The sequence below is a fragment of the Triturus cristatus genome, chromosome 6 (assembly GCF_964204655.1).
Source record: "Triturus cristatus chromosome 6, aTriCri1.1, whole genome shotgun sequence".
Lineage (NCBI taxonomy): Eukaryota > Metazoa > Chordata > Amphibia > Caudata > Salamandridae > Triturus > Triturus cristatus.
In genome coordinates, this window is record NC_140589.1 from 1,693,130,718 (window position 1) to 1,693,146,700 (window position 15,983).

Sequence of the window (15,983 nt, forward strand, 5' to 3'; positions counted from 1 at the left end):
CCGGTATTCCTGCTGGATTGCCTCCAGCTTCCGGCGCCGTGCCTTGGCGGCCAACTCCTTCCGGTTGATTTTCGGAGTAGCTGTGTATCAAAAAGAAAAAAACAAGACAATTGTAAAATATAGTCTTAATAAAACAGTAGGACAAGGTAATTATTTATACACATAGTGGCATGGTAGAGTAGCACTATAAAATAAAGCACAGTAGTACATAACATTTTAAATGTCGCCCGTCCTTCTTCCTTCCACCTGTCTTACACTTTTTAGTTGAACAGTGCACCAGGTGCTCTTCTCCATAAAACTTTCAAAGCGGAGTTGAAATCAGATAGATGAGGCCATTGGTTACTCAATACTCTGGCTCCTAGTCCTATACCAATTAAAGGGAATTCTAGTCTTCTAGTTCACTCTTCAAACGTCCCCAAGAACTCATACTTACTTACGACATCGGATAGCGGGCGGACTTTGTCCGCCCGCCATCCGACTGCTAAAAAGGGTGGGGGTCCCGTGGGGACAATTAATTAGGATGATGCGCCCGGCACAGTGGCGGGCGCACCCTGTTATTTTAAATTTAAATTCTGGTTGGCTTTGCTGAAAGCAATGCTAAAATGTTGTGCTGCTTTTCCAAGCACAACATGACGGGCCTCGCACGGAGCCTGTCACGTTTTGCTTTGAAAGTCGGGGGGTACCATAGCATCGGTAGGTACCCTCCATGGGGGCCCCCAAGCATACTCTGCAATGTGTGCATGCCTTTCCGTGGCGGACGGTAATGCCGCCACGCAAAGGCATTCCAAAATGCAGATTATATGGCTGCCGGTGTGGTGAGAGAGACACCACCGCCATATTGAACCCTTTTCCGCCTAGACATGTCTGAATATTTTCTACAGGGATGGCGGGAGGTTTGCCCCTGCTGTGACGGCAGTGAATTCCAGCCAGCCCGGCGGGGGCAATACGCCCACCATCCTAATGGGGCCCTAATTCACAACTTTACAGTATACATATACATACAGTACACCTTTGCAGTGAGTGTGCTGTCAAGTTCAACAATAGTTAAAGATTATGAATCTAACTTACCACCGCCTGCCACTGGTGCTGCCACTCCCCCTCCGTTGCTATCTGCAACTGCCGCATCCTCGCCCTCTGCGTCGCCTTCGCTGGCCCCAGCAATGGTGGTCGGTAGTGCGCCTAGAAAACATTACACATTTATTAGGCAACATATACACCTCCCCCCTATTGATCAGTAGCAAGGTTGAAAAATGAGTTAATACTAACATAAATCACTAGTACAAATCAGGTAGTAGTAGAGTAGACACTAAGTTATATGATCATTGTAGCATTTGCTTGATTAGCCCTAGCCATGCACATGTGACGTTACCTTTACCTTGCAGCTTCTTAAGACACCTTTGAGCCCACATGACCTGCCTCACACTGCTACTGTCTAGTCTACGCGCTGCGTACAGGCGGTCAACAAACATTAACAAGCCACTTTTTTAGGAAGAACTGGTGTACTACTGTTACTGTTAGTCCATATTGCTTATCCATAGATGCTACACTTTTTGGCACGGCTGAGAAATGCTTGCAAGTTGCAATATACTAACGCACACCATTTCCTTTTTTCGCATTACAGACGCAAGATTCGCTTCTACGAACCAGAGCTTCTGAACGATGCACCAACTACCAGTACTAGGTTCTTCTGAGGTGAGGGGTCCCTTCACTCACATCTTCATTTATAAATGTATATAAACTAAATTGCTATGGGATGGTGGTGCTGCCTTCCACCACTTCAGTTATCATGATTTAATTCCCAACTGTATTAGTGTAACAATGTATTTTGTTTTAATGTTATTGATTTGCCGGTTGGTGCTGCTAAGATAACAGTGTACAGACCTTCTCAAATTGAAATAAAAATTTTAAACTTACATAGACTTTGTGGTATTTGGTGTGGAGTGGACTAACTTACACGATTGAGCAAATTAAAGTAAGGGTGTGCATGTGAATTGCTTCCACGACAGAGGTTGGGTGTGTTAATGTTCTGGGTTGTCTACTTGTTGGTTGTCTTGGGGGGAGGGTTCCGAGACCTAATAGGTATGACAAGACAGTACTATAGTCAAGCAGTGGAATTGTGGTGGGTGCGGAATTTCTGATTGAGGTGTGCAAGGAAGGTCCAACCTACCATCACCAACATCCTATTTTCTGGTGCAAATGTATGTGCAAGATCCCTACAACAGTTGTATGTCCTATAGGGTATCATATCAAAATATTAAGAAATCTGGTAGGGCTGTTGCTGTGAATTTTCAAAGCCTAAACATCAACAAGAGTAAAAAGTAGTACAAGACAACGACCCAACGGATTGTACGAGCTACTGGTGAATATGAGTTTTATATTACAACCTTTCACAAAGAGTGGCACTGGGCAAGACTAGCTACTACAGTACAGACAGACAGACTGATAGTATGTAGTAGTACTCAGTCATCATAGCGGAGGCAGGGATAAGCTTTTTGAAACCGTACAGATCGAAGGATAATTGGTGGTAAAAAAATAGCATTTGGAAACACACTATAGTTCGGGGGAAATGGGGCAGTAAAAGTTATGGAATAAGAAATATTATTAAAAACAAGAAGACTTACTGGGGCCAGCAGAGGAGCCCTCAGCGGTGTCCTCCTCGTGGTGTTCCTGTCCCGCCGACTGCCCAGTCCCTGCCCGTCTGCCCCTGGGTGCTGATGAACAGGAAAGATATAAGAAAGACAAACATTGATGGATGGTGTCAACTTAAGCAAATACAATTTTTTTCAACAACGGTCAAAAAACACTTATGTAAACAATTGCAATAACTACATTGACCGATCTCATCTGGTCAACATGTAATATCGGGGGATTCGCAGTTCGACTACTTAAGTTACTATTTATCAACAGTAATCCATTCTTCCATTCTGATTCCAGAAAACTAAGTTACAAGTAAGCCTAAGTATTAGTACAACCTACCACCCAACCTAGCCCACCTATTCCAGGCATGCCAATTGTACATTAAGTATGCATTTCGACTGTATTCCTCAACAATGTGTATGATCCAATCATGGAGGACACATTAACATGACTACATTTTTTGTATATACACAATTTTGGTTTGATTGATGCTCATCTGCTACTGCTAAGTAACTGCAAAGCCTACCTCCACTCATTGAACAAACTAGAAAGGTTCTAAAGACTGGCGTACTAGCAGCACGTCACGTAACTGAGTGAGGGGGCATCACGCATACCACTAACCAATTAGAAGCTCATACAAAGTACCTAAACCTATGTATCAATCCGCCCCTATCTATTAGTGACAGGACAAAGTAAGGAGTGGACATGAGTCACTGTAGCATTACGTAACTTAATTTCTCTAAAATAAACTCGTAAAGAATCACGCTAAGCAAGCGCAAACGCAAAGCTGCAAACAAGTAAGATTAGTAGTAGCGCAGAAGAGCACCTGTGTCATAATCACAGAAGACTTTTAAACATTATTAACCTGGAATGTATTGCAAGCAGCAACATTCTATCTGGTTGGAAGGAAAAAAAGATATTCGCAATATATAACATAGAGCAGAAGAACAGACACAAAGTTGTAATAATTAAATAGGTACTCACCAAGCCCCGGGACCTCCACTCCTAGCAGGTCCAGCAGGTCCTGCTCACGGTCCAGGATGTCGGACCACCGGTGCGTCAGCTGTGCCTGGGTGCGCCGGACCCCAGAGATGCGAGACACTGCCCGGCGCACCTTCCCCCACCGCTGCCGACGCTCCCGGAGGCCGTACCCGGACCCAGGCCTGCCACCTGCTGCCAGGGTTGAGGGGAGGTGGCGCTGCACAAAGAAAATTAGTGCAGCCAACTCCGCCTCCCCAAATAAGGCCCGTGCATGCACCCCTTGTGGGCGCCGCCTTCCGCAAGGAAGGCGGTCGCGGCTCTGGCTGCGCCGGCGAACAGCCCTGCCCTTGGACATGGTTCTGGGGACGGGGCGGGAAAGAAAAGGTAAAATAAATAAAGGAGTAAAGGAAATAAATAGCAGGCAATACAAAGAGAAAAAGTAGCTAAAAAACAAAAAAAAAGGTACACAAAAACCAAAAATATAGAGGCAGGAAAATAGTTAGAGAAATAATAAGTAATAAAGATCCGAAAAAAGTGGCTATAAACAAAGGATTGAAAAGATTTAGGGAGGATTGAAAATCAGGCCCCAGAACCATGCAATAGAGTGGAAAACAAGATGGCCGCGCCCGTTGCGACCACGTGCGCAAGTTCGCGCGATATTTTCTCCCTGAGCAAGCAAAAAGCAACGCGATCAAGTAAAAGCGATCGCGAACAGGAAATATCGACCGCGAACATGCATTGCGCGACCCGGAACAGGAAGTAAACAACGCCAGAGGGCGGGACAAGTGAAAACAAGATGGCCGCGCCCGTGAGCGACCGCATGGGTAAGTTGGCGACCCGCGAACACGCAAAAAATACCGCGAACAGGCGGCAAAAAACTTCCGCATCTTCGCGATATTTCCGGCGTGTTTGCGGAGATTTTCTGCATTCTCGCGATAATTTGCGGAGGTTAATTCCGCAAATTCCGCCCACCCCTACTTGCCATGTATAATCATGCACAGTATTTACAAGCGAGTGGGGTTTTCAGGTTTCAGTCTGTAATGCAAAAACATTCAGCATCACTAAGGCTGGTTGCCCTTGCTGGTATGTAGGCAGTCACCCAGGTTACACATGGTGGTGGACTGAAAAAGCAGTTTGGACATGTGCATTTAAAAAGATAACCAATTGTAATGTGGACTTTTTTAATTTTTAATGAAACTTTGAAAAACCAATAATTTAGAGATAATCGGTAACATCTGCACAATTCAAATTTTGGAATGTTATTTGACTGCCATTGGAATTTTTTTCAAAAATGATTTAAAAAATTACTATTTGGCCATGCGGAAAAGTAACCAATTCTATTGTGGACTTAATAAATTATTCCAAAAATTTTCGTGAACCAAAATGTAACAGAGAATCAGTGAGATCTGGACAAATTAAACTTTAGAATTTTATTTGATTACTGTTGGAAATTTATTCCAAACAAAATTTTAAAATTACTATTTGCCCTAAAGGAAATGGAATCAGATGTATTGTGGAGTTATTTGAGATATAATATTGTGATTATACTTCTGAAACAAACATATCAGACGGTATTTTAAAGAAATAACTATTGGTATTATATGATATTTTTTTAGAATATTATGCATTTCTATAATGTTAAGTTTAAGTAAAAAGAAATTCTGGGCTTTTTTATTACAATCTTTGTGATTGTTATTTTTTTTTGCCCGCTGTAAAATGATGAATGCAATTGGTTTCACAATTTATAGTGAAATGCAATATATTCTGAAAACAGCAAAAATAAGGCAAAAATATTTTTGGGAAAAAAATGTAAATATGTGTACTGTATTATAAAATGTTTTAAAAATATTAATACTTTTTTCTTTTTTTTCAGATTCATATAGAACATTTTTGAAAACTAGAACCATTTTTAAAGCTATTTTTAAAAAAAACAAATGAATAAATATTTTTTTGAGTGAGTATGGTAAGTCAATAATAATAATTGTAGTCTCTCAAGGACCTTGTAATGTGATAATTGATTTTTATTGTTTTTTAAAAAAAAAATAAAAAATAATTACGCGTACCGTAAGCGTACGGTAAAAAAAAAAAAAAAAGTTTTTAAAAACATATATAAAAAATAGATGAAAGGTAAGGTTGGCTCTTAAAAGAGCCGTTGTGTTCATGCAGGGACAGAGGAAAGAAAGATTGGGAATATTAGACGGTACGACAAGTGTGCTGATCTATTTTACTGTTCACTAGGGAAACACTGGTCTCCCTATAAGTAATTAGATCGTGACAAGTGGCGCACCCTACTTCAACCCTCGCAAACCGAGGGTTAATTTCCAGAGGGCCAGCAAAAGGAGATGCTCCCCCCACAGATGAAGGGCTCACCTGACCTGCAGAAGAAGGAGTCAGCTCTGCAGATGATGGTCCAGGCTGAGCTGCTGTGGATGTACTTGCTTGTCTTTCTGAAGAGTTACCTCCAAAAAGATGACCATGTGTCCTTCTGTGTACATCCTGGAGGTGTCTCTTCATGGTATGATTCCCAAAGGAATACTTCCTGTCAGGATTACCTCTAGAAAGTACACGCTTACACAGCTTGCAAGTTACTAAGGGTGCATTCACCTTTTGCTGGCCTTCAGGAAAAGTAAAATAATCCCATACATAAGAGGGCTTTTGTTTCCTCGATCTCTGCCTCAAGACAGTGCTGCTAGTGCTAGCCTCACTCTCAGAAGAGCTCTGCTGTTCTGCCATCGTATCCCAAAGACAAACCAGCTCCTTCTCCTAAGGGATCACAAGCAGAAATGAGGGGAATGGGTGTGGTGTAGGAGAGTTCTAGAACTGAAAGTAGTTTCAACCAATCAAAAGTTGTGTTTCATGATCACATGACCTACCGTACGCTTACGGTACGCTTACGGTACGCTTACGGCAAAAGTGCGCATGCGCGTAAAAAAGACACGCGCTTGCGCGCATGCGCATAACAGACACTACCCGACACTTCCGCGTAACGTGCACGTGTAGCGCACACGCGTACGCGTCCCACGCGGAGTACGCGCGGCTACGCAAATTGCGTAACTATACGCAAGCAGCGTGGATAAATTACGGACGTAGCGTAAACCGTACGCTTACCGTAAGCTTACGGTACGCGTACTAAAAAAATAATAAAAAAAATAGAAAAAAAGTACTGCAAATAAATTTTACATGTTTATTTTAAAAAAAATATAAAAAAAACATATTAAAGAATTTTAAAAATTTAACCATAGTCTTTATAAAAGGTAAGAAAAATAAAATAAAAATATGTTAAAAAAAATAGAAGAAAAAAAAAACAATTAGCATTTAAAAAACCTTGCAAATTCACTGAAAAAACCATGGGTTTCACACACGTTATAGTTAGGACTTAGCATTTAAAAAACCATAGAAATTCAGTGAAAAAACCATAGGTTTCACACACGTTATAGTTAGGAATTAGCATTTAAAAAACCTTAGAAATTCAGTGAAAAAACCATAGGTTTCACACATGTTATAGTTAGCTGGACATTTTACTCGTAAAAAACCAATGAAATTCCCCCGTTATAGTTAGTTCAGCTAACTATAACTCGCGCGCCCGCAATGCACTGCTGATGACGTCACATATTACATCACTCATGACATGGTCAGTGACATCACTCATGACATCACTGATGACATCTCAAATGACATCACTGATGACCTCACTGATGACATCATCCTTGTGATAGAGTGGCAGACCTCCTCTTCCCCTAATAAAACCTTTGATACACACAATCAAAAATAGAGACTAAAATTTACAAAACAATGGACATACCAATAACAGTTACAACAACCTCTTCAGTAATTCTAAGATCCACATACACATCCACTCATTCACCAACAGTCCAATACAGTCACTCATACATGTACTCACTTATCATATGTACTCATACACCTATACATCCTATTACACAACGCCACTCATCCATAGAGCTACTCACACACATAGTCACTCATGCCAATAAAGAATCAAACATCCATTTACTTGCATATACAGTTATACACACACCACCACACTTACTTCTACGGAAACTTACACATACTTAGTCTTTTTAACAATCACTTATAGAAACACATACTTATTCATACAGGAACTCTTTCAATCTCTCACTCTCACATATACTCACATATATAAACCAATAGTCACATATACTAGTTTTAAACATATGTAGTTACTCATAAAGACACTATTGAGACAGTCATTCACTCACTAACACACCCATACACACACTCATCCACCCATGCAGTCCTGCACACATGCTCTGTTCAACACATACAAACAGTGAGTCACTCATTCATGCACCTATGCACTACGTCATACCCCCCACCGAACCATGCAGACACTCATACTGATACTCAAAAAACCAACTAATAACCTATATAGACACCCATGTAGCTACTCTCCAACCCATGCAGCCACTTATACACAAAGTGAGAGACTGATACAGATATTTATATATTTAAACATTACTCACTAAGCCATGTATTCACTATGATACACTTAATCAGTCAGTTACACAATCAATTTTTCAAAAAGAAATCATCCATTTAGACAGTAATATACCCATTTATTCTTCCATCGACCTTGAGATATACATATATAAAACATATTTAATTTTCAGAAAAACACACATTCACTGGATGGTGTCATCAGTGATGTCATTTGAGATGTCATCAGTGATGTCATGAGTGATGTCACTGACCATGTCATGAGTGATGTAATATGTGACGTCATCAGCAGTGCATTGCGGGCGCGCGAGTTATAGTTAGCTGAACTAACTATAACGGGGGAATTTCATTGGTTTTTTACGTGTAAAATGTCCAGCTAACTATAACATGTGTGAAACCTATGGTTTTTTCACTGAATATATATATATATATATACATCTTTGACTCGTAGCACATCCAATTTGAGAACAACGAGTGCAGACCTTCTGTTGTGCAAATTATTTATTATTCAGTCCTCTGCCATTTGCAAGCGGCCTTGATCACATGAGTCTATATTCTTGCAAAAAACTTCCCTAGTATCTCTATATATTGGGGGCATATCAACAACAACCGGCGATAATTATCTCTAAGCGCACTTAGCGCTAGGATAATTATCGCCGGCTAGCGTGAATTTTTATCGCTGAGATAGCGTGCTATTAGCAACGCTTATCTCAATAGCGATAAAAATCCTCACGCTAACAGGCTAACGTAAGATTATCGCTGGAAACCCAGCGATAATCTCACGTTACCTTGTTGATAGGGACAGGCAAACTTAGCCATGATATCCTCCTTCCATAAGATATCATGGCTAAGTCAGAAAAATACCAGATGTAAAAAAGCAGCGTTAACCGCGGTTAGCGCTGTTTTTTTTGTCTCTAACAGGGTTAGCGACATTCTTGATAATAGGAGAAATGTCGCTTAGCGACATTTCTCCTATTATTTTACTCTGGAACGCCCCCTTTGCATCTCATTAGAGATGCAAGAGGAAGCGTTGAGTAAAAGGGTGCTAACATGCAAATTTGCATGTTAGCACCCTGTTGTTGATAGGGCGCTAGTTTTATCTCTCCTTTTTTGGCTTTTAAAGCCAAAAAAGCAGAGATAAAGCCCTTGTTGATATGCCCCTAGGTCTCCTATATACTCTCTCCTTCTCTCTCTCTCTCTCTCTCTCTCTCTCTCTCTCTCTCTCTCTCTATATATATATATATATATATATATATATATATATATATATATATATATATATATATATATATATATATATATATATATATATATATATATATTGCAAAAATCACTCCATCAGGAAATGACACGAACTCCTCTTCGGTGGCAAAATAGAATTTATTTTCAGTTCTCACTGCTGTTGGTCATGACGCGTTTCGGCCGTACCGTCGGCCTTGTTCACATAACAACGCCATAGCGGGAAAACTCTAATTTAAATGTTTTTTTTTTTTTTTTCTTCCTCATTCAAACCCAGTGTCACATGATTAATAGACATGGAGGATAGACTGCGACATTTTTACACATACTCGATTTTTAGAAAACAGACTGGATGGTATCTCTCCACACTAATTACATATTACTACATAAAGTAGAAGGAGTAACATATATATACATCTTCAAATACACATTTACGTATAAATAAATAAATAAATACATAAATATATTTCAGTATAAATACGGTATAATTCACTGTATATTAAAATCGTTTTCTTAAAATAATGGCATAAATGCGTAATGTAATGAGTCTTAGATGTGTGGTTATCCACCTGATCTCAATATTCATCAAAGCTCGTCTATGTATATGTAAAAAAAGATGGAAGTGTCACAGAAAAAGACTCTACTCCATAGTTGAAATCACCCATAAACCAAGGAACAGTGTAAAAACATTAGATTGACCCCTCAAATGTGCAAAGTTGCGGAAAAGTGCATAATGCAGATCTTCTAATAGAAATTTAATTTGATGCACCGTCAATATTGGCAGGTACATATTAGTACATTATGATAAAGTGCTTGAAAAACTGTGCAATGAATTACCTATTTATTTTCATAACTAAATAGTGTAAAAATAAAAAGGAAAATTAAAGTAAGCAGTGTCCATAAGTAAATTAAATCAATAGAAGCTACAGAGGGGCAATAAGTCCCAAACTAGATGTGTATTCATATCGAGTAAGTGGATCAACTTGATCTAAAGGATCCTACTGATACTAATATTGTTTCCTAAGTGTATGATATGGGCAAATATCGACATCATTGCAATCAATATGGCGGGAGACTGGTTCCAGAGTGCTCCTATTAAGGAGGCTATTTTGAGGTTTATCCAAGCAGACTTCTAAGCAGATTTAAAGGTAGGTGTACATATCTTCAGTGGTATTTAACCCATAGGGAACCATCGTATCCAGTTCCAGTATTAGGCGGGTTTCTAATTGCCTTAGTAGCCTTTCCCTATTGCCTCCTCGGCGCAATTTAGGGATGGCATCAATTACATAGTAACTGAGACATTTTAAGTCATTGTTGTGTTTGTCTTTGAAATGACGAGCCACTGGATAAGTGCTGTCATTATTAACAATGGCTCTCAGATGCTGAAGGATACGGGTGTGAACTTGAAGTTTGGTGCTACCAATATACGATAGGTCACAGGTACAAGTAAGGACATAGACAGCATATTCTGTACGGCAATTAAAGTGCCCTTTGATTGATATATATAGGTCGTGCTCTGGATTTCTGGTGGCGGAGGACACATAACGTTACCTTTGCTAATTATGTGACCATCCATCTGCTCCTTGATTTACACAGTTGTGTAAAGCGTGACTCAGGCCTCGGGGGCATCTGACCACTGTACAGGATAAAGGACACTACAAATGGATCTTAAAGTATATCTGAAACAGGGGAACCATTTATATGGCGTACCAAGCTACAAGTTACACTTTAGTATCATAAGTGCTACACAGGAAAATACGTGCACTACATGAAGGGATTCTGTTCCACAAGCTGTCGATGTATACATTGCCACAAGGGACCCGTTTCACATAAATTGCATGAAAGTATATTTTAAGCAAATCAGGCAACAGCTTCGAATGCAAAGCAGGGCAATGGGTACAAAGCAAAACAATTTCAAGTATTTGCATTATAGGTTACTGTTAGAGTTGGCAGTACAATGTATAGAAACACTACATTCGAAAGTTTTGCTGTAAAATAATCAATTGCAGACAATAAGTTGACGCCTTTGTGTCTGAGGAAGCCCGATACCATGGATACTCGTAGTAAATTATTAAGACCCCAACCTATTGTATCTGGTACTCTGGACAATTTCATCATCAGGGCTAACTCTGTAATTCAGGGGGAACTGAATATGTTAGAAAGGCGCTTATCTGATGGGATTGTTAGCGCACGGAGGTCTTCACTGGGTTTAATTGCAACTGTAGGGTCCCCTTCGAACCTTGATGATTCACAGGCAGCACTAATGGATAGTATTGACCATACAATTGAATCTGTATTACATGATCTAAGATCTAGTTCCCCCTCACGCAGAGACACTCTTCAATCTATCCCTGAGTGTACAGATCAAATTACGCACCCACTATCACCCGATTTGACGCCGACTTGTGCCCAGTACATTAAGCAGGGCGCAGTCCCTAAAAGAAAATACGTGGGGAGTATTAGGAGAGGGAAGAAAGCTAGACTTAATAGATCTCATACTAGTGTTGTTAATGCATCTACTTCAACACGTACTAGATCTGTACAAGTTACCAGTGGTACTTCAACACTACCATCGGTATTAATTTCACCGAAACCTAATACTCCTATACTTGTTTCTGACCGTGATCACGGACCCGATGAGGGGCATGCCCGACTTACTGATAGTATAAATACTGCTCTTAAGGGATTTTTTATCCCGCTGTTTGCTAGGTTTGATGCTATTGATGTAAGGCTCAAAGAAATAGAAAGGGCCTTATCAGCACCTGTAAATTTATCTGAGAGTAGAGGCAAGCCGCATGACGCATGTGAAACGAGTAAGATTGACTCTCATTTTCTTTCCCGGCCCACATCCTCAGGCTTGGTAAATTCTCTCTCTAGAAAGGATATCCTCTCACCAAGAATTTCAGTCTCTACACCTAATCTTCCCTCGCATACAGCCTCTGCTCCCCCAACTTCTACCTCTGTTCCTGCCCAATGCCAATCACAAACCTTAACTAAGAACCTCATTTCAGTACCTAATCCAAAATATATAGACGTGGGTCAAATCACTGGGGATTCAGGTGCTAGCATTCACTCAAATATGGCTAGAGCAAATAGGAAAAATGTAATTAATCTCCCTCCAGAAGCTTCACCTTATGTTGTAATCCTAACTGGCGTCCCAGAACTTACCAACCCTGAGTCTGAATCATATGCCTCCTTAAAAAATAAAGTCATCAATTGGCTCAATACGCATAGACCTCTCCCCCCAAATATCAGGTCGGAGGTTTTAATGGTTAGGAGGGTTCCTTGGCTAGGAAGCACTACGAAGAATATTAAGGGTGATTGCATTTTGGTTAATTTTAGCAATTCTCTAACTGCTCCCTATATTTTTAATTGGATTGGAACTACTGACACCTCTTCTATTAACCCCTTACCACTGTCTTCATTCTATCCTCCAACTGACATTTTTTCTCAGGTTGAGCCGGATGGTAATTGGTCTAAAGTTGGGCCTAATTCAATGAGAGGTAGACTGAGGCACACCCGCTTTGGCGAACCTTCACGTGTTGACTATTTAACTCACAACAGGTATGCCTGTCTTGAAGATGTTGATTGACTCAGGCAGGCGGTTCCTGTTCTTGTTCCCTCCCCGGATGTGTCTCCACCTCTTAAACAGCAGTCCCCCTGTTCAGCCTCTACTTTTGTTCCCTCTATCACCACTACTTCGCTGAATTTGTGTGACCCTCCTCTTTGTAGAACCCCCGCTGCTGCTTCTAATTGTATAGCTAGACACAAAGTCCTGTCATGGAATATAGCTGGATTAGCCAGTAAACTTGATTGTCCAATATGGGGCTCCTTTATAGATCTCCATCAGATTTGTTGTTTCCAAGAAACTTGGGCAAGACAAGATTATCATCGAGTAGGCTTTGCCACTTATTCAATTCCGGCTGTGTGGGGTGGTCGAGGCCGTCCCTCTGGAGGTTTAACTACTTGGGTTGCCACTCATTTGGGATGTACTGTTACGAACTTTGAAACTGGCTCTGATGATATTCTATGTTTGATATTGGATTGGGGCTTAGATACTAAGCTAGCGGTGATTAATGTGTATGCTAGGCCCGTGAATCCTTGTGTGGAATCGAGGGTGATTGATGCCCTGTCAAATGTCCTAACCAAGATCCCCGATCGCATAATGCTCCTTATAGCTGGTGATTTGAATTCTCATTTTGAACCACTTGAGGGGCTGGTGGACCAAATAAATCTTGAGGAGGATGAAATCTGGAATATTCCCCAGGTGGCGGGCCCAATGGTTAGGGCCTGGGCCCCTCTAGCTATCCAGATCACTTCCCTGACAATGGTTCATTCGATTAGGGCTTGTAACGGACGAACCATCTCAGATAATCCCCCAAGGCCCACATTTAATAGGTCAGGTAGGGAGGCCAGACTCGATTACATCTTTGTACAGACCAAGGAATGGAATAGAGTTTCTGATTTTCAGGTGATCTCTAGGGGGGAGAGTGATCATAACCCCCTGATATTAGATGTTTCCCTAGCGGGTCTGAGCCCTCTTGATTTAGTGCCATCAGTTAACACGGAGACATTAGACACAGCCACCCTTACAAACAATAAACGTAGAATTAAATGGAATAAACTGGTCGGTAACCAGCAAGAATTATCCAAAGTCTACGCAGTAGTGGCCTTTGCACTAAACAATGTAGTAGAAATTTTAGAGCAGTATTCCTCTTCCACTTATTTCGGAAAATTGGTCAGCACTAATGAGGAACTATTCTCCACATTGTCTCGTCTATTAAACCCAACTGTCCCCCGTAAAAAAGGATCTGCAAATCGGCCTCATTGGTACAATAGGACCTGCAGATTGGCCAAGAGTGCTTTGTTGGATGCAATAAAAAAGAAAGCTTGTAGGCCTGATATCCAACACAAGAGAAAGATCTATAGCTCCTTAATACACTATGCTAAATTGGAGTGGGCTTCTGAAAATTGGGATAATTTAACATCTGCCTTACAATCTAGGGACGCACGGAGATTTTGGTTGATTGTGTCAATGGCACAACCGAACCTCCTGCAATTCTAAAAACAAATATTGCTCCTGAAGTTTGGGAAAGTCACTTCAGCTCTCTCTATAAGGGGTTATCATTTGCTTCGGAGGCCCCATTATATGCCGCACCTGGTCAGGATCAGATAAATTTCACGCTGAGTGGGATTCAACTCGTAATTTCTTTGCTCCCTCCAGGTAAGGCACCCGGATTGGATGGGGTCCCAGGAGACCTGTACAAACATGAACCAAGAGTCTGGGTACCTTATCTTACATTATTATTTAACGCAATTCTTGATGGTTTCCCTGTCCCTCCTACCTGGCTCAGTGCTGAAGTTGTGCCTATTTTCAAAAAAGGGTCCCCCTTGTTGCCTGGAAATTATAGGCCTATCAGTCTGATAGATGTCGCCCAGAAACTCTTCTCGAGGCTGATCCTGAACCGTATTATGGATTGGACAGAGATTTCTGGGATTCTGAGCAACTACCAGGCTGGTTTCAGAAAGAGCGTCTCTACAACTGACCAGATCTTTAGATTATGCATGCTCTTTTGGAAAACAGTAAAGATAGACAGGGGTTCCCTTTACACAGTCTTTGTTGACCTGCGTGCGGCCTTCGACTTAGTCCCACGCACGAAACTGTGGACTGTGTTACAAGACTTAGGCCTTCCGGGTCCTCTTTTGCACATATTAGTCCGCCTTCATACTAATAATTATGCGAAGGTAAGATGTGGTAGAGATGGTAGCCTATCAGCTAGCTTCCCTGTCGAAAGAGGGGTACGGCAGGGTTGCGTCTTGGCCCCCACGCTGTTTTGTCTTTACGTAAATGGTCTTATTTCTCATCTAAATGATGTGCCAAATAGAGATGCTCCACGGCTTGCGGGCATTGGCATTTCTGCCATTATGTTCGCTAACGACACCCTGCTCCTATCTAAGACCCCTATGGGGCTCGAACGAGTCTTAGACGGTTTCGTCTCCTTCTGTATTGATCGGGGGCTAGAGATCAATACGGCAAAGACAAAATTCATGATCTTTAATCCCCCTAGGTCTCTTCGCCCTAACCCCACCATAAATGGCATTAGCCTAGAGAGAGTCCATACTTTCGAGTATCTGGGACTAACTTTGAATGAAAAAATTTCTTGGTCCCATCATCAGATAAAATCTAACCTAAAGCTAACTCAAAGGGTGGGGGGCATTCTGAAACTATGGAATCAATCCATGACCCATCCTATCGGTTCTCCTCTGGAAATCTATAAAATGCAGGCACGTGGGGCTTTAACATATGGCGGCGAACTCTGGGGCATTGATTGTGCCCCGGAAATTACCGCCACAGAAAACAAGTTCTTACGGAACTTGGCTACCCTTCCAACAAGTACGCCGCTTCTTCCCCTAAGGCTCGACATGGGTTTGAGACCAATAAAGGAGGAACTTGGTGTGAAGCCCCTAACTTTCTGGAGGCGCCTTTGGATAACCCCTGAACTCCTGAGTTATCGTTCCGAACTTATGGAACTCTACCTACACCCAGCTCTATGCAACATTCCATGGCTTAAGTACGTCAAAGGCGAACTTTCTAGGTTGGGCCTTTTGACCCTGGGGACAAAACCTCTGGAGGCCTGTACAACTATATC